The 2,138-nt window shown below is 36.7% G+C and overlaps 1 non-coding gene across 1 annotated transcript; it reads left to right on the top strand.

The window, feature by feature from the left end:
• The first annotated feature begins 1,067 nt into the window (after positions 1–1,067).
• Positions 1,068–1,175, top strand: LOC122280221. Its single transcript, XR_006229806.1, has one exon. It is a non-coding gene; the product is annotated as a small nucleolar RNA R71 (small nucleolar RNA).
• Positions 1,176–2,138: the final 963 nt, after the last annotated feature.

Genomic DNA, 2,138 nt, shown 5'->3' on the forward strand with positions numbered 1-2,138 from the left:
TCTTTTTGATTAGAAACTCTAATTTCAACTTTGATTAAATTTTTGCAGAAATTGAATTCATACTTTTTTCTTAACTCATCTTCAATATTTTTCACATAGCATTTCACTTTTTTTAGTTTCATCTCTCATAGTAGATAAATTTTTTATAACAAAAATTTCACAAATGCTTTGATAATCCTTTGTCCCTGTGGAATACGATCTTGGACTTATCATTGATACAACTTGACACTTCTATACTTGGAAGCACATTCAAGACCGAGTCAATTGGGCAGGGAATTTCCCATTCTCCTGGATGCTCAAGGTTGCAGAAATTTTGGTCAAAGCCCCTATGATGTCATTAAAGGTTTGAGCATTTTGTTTATTTATTGTTGCTTGCCCTTGCATGAACTGCTGGAGGGTTGTTCCCATTGCTAGACAGTTTCCTCAAGGTTCCTCCTCTAACCAAAAGGTGTTGAATTAGGATAATGAGGTGGTCCCAATGGTACTGAATCTGGATTGACTGCACATTGGGAAGGACCAGGTGCATGAATGGGGGGATGAGCTGATTGCTCAGTCCTCCAGCTGAGATTTGGGTGGTTCCTCCAATTGGGATTGTATGTGTTGGAAAATGGATCTGAAGAATATTTAGAAATCAAATTAACAGAGTTAGACTGGTCTATAAGAACTTTCTTAAAAGCTGGAATTATAAGGTGGTCACTAGTGACATGCCCTAATTCTTCACAAATTTTGCATTTTTCTGGGAATTTTTGAACAACTTGAATTTCATTTACTTTATTTATATCTATGGTTTCCAATTTCTTAGAAAACATAAACACTCTAGCATGCAAATCATCAACCTCTCTCAAGTTGTATCCCCCCCCCCCCCCAAGTTATTTTTAAAGGTTCAATTCTATCATATGCATCTGAAACATCCCATGACTAGGCATTTTTTAGACAGGTAATCAAAGTACTCGAAAGCCTCTTCTGGTTCTTTATTAAAGAACTCTCCATTGCACATTGTCTCCACGAATCATCTCATCTTAGGCTGTAAACCCTCATAGAAAAAGCTTATTATCCTCTAGCTTTTTTACCCATAATGAGGACAAGCATTGAATAAATCCTTAAACCTCTCCCAGCACTGATAAAAGGTTTCAGTGTCTTTTTGGGCAAAATTTATGATCTGCCTCTTCAGTGCATTGGCTCTGTGCATAGGAAAGAATTTTTTTAAAAAACTTAGTTTACATCTCTTGCCATGTTCCTATGGATCTAGGCCTCAAAGAATTTAGCCAGGTCTTGGCTTTGTCTTTTAATGAAAAGGGGAATAGCTTGAGTCTGATCACTTCTTTAATACAAATTCGATCCATAAAAGTTGAACAAACTTCCTCAAATTCTTTGAGGTGCAAGTATGGGGTCTCTAATTCCATCCCATGAAAATGAGGCATCAAAGGAATCATACCATGCTTAAAGTTAAAGTTATTTGCATTCAGGGGTTGACTAATGCATGAGGGTGAACTAGTCCTAACAGGTTGAAAATATTCTTTAAGAGTCCTGTTTTGGTTTACCACTCTTCTACCTTTGTGTTCTTCTTCAACTATGGTGCTAAAACTTTCGGAGGATGAATCAAATGAGAGTGACTCATAGTCTGAGTCTGTCACAGATTCTATTCTAACCAATCTAGAGGAATGGTCTCTATTCCAAACAGACATGCAAATGCTCAACCACAGTACACGACCAACACCAAGTTTTGGTGTGTAGTAATAGCAGTAAAAAAAATGACAGTAATCTTTGATAGAAAATTTTATTCACAATAAACTAAGAGAAAAACAGAGAAAGTTAGGGTTAGAGATCCCCAGAGTGTGAAGGGGTTTACACGCAGTCCCTCATTGTCTCTGTAGTGTTCTGATAGCTTTGCAATTTGCCTTTAATCCCCAACAACGGCACCAAAAACTTGGCTCTAATTTTAAATTGCCTCCCAAGTGCAGAAGGTGTCCAACTTGAGTATAATGAGAGTCCCAAGGTCGATTTCTCAGGGATTAAGGCAAATCGAGTTTTGTGCAGATTTTTTTTTTTTTTTTTTTTTTTTTTTTTTGTAATAATAAGGGTTAAGAAGGTGGAATGTTAGATGTGCAAAATTCCTTAAGGTCACTGGTCAAATTCGA

Source organism: Carya illinoinensis, chromosome 10 (genome assembly GCF_018687715.1).
Source record: "Carya illinoinensis cultivar Pawnee chromosome 10, C.illinoinensisPawnee_v1, whole genome shotgun sequence".
Taxonomy (NCBI): domain Eukaryota; kingdom Viridiplantae; phylum Streptophyta; class Magnoliopsida; order Fagales; family Juglandaceae; genus Carya; species Carya illinoinensis.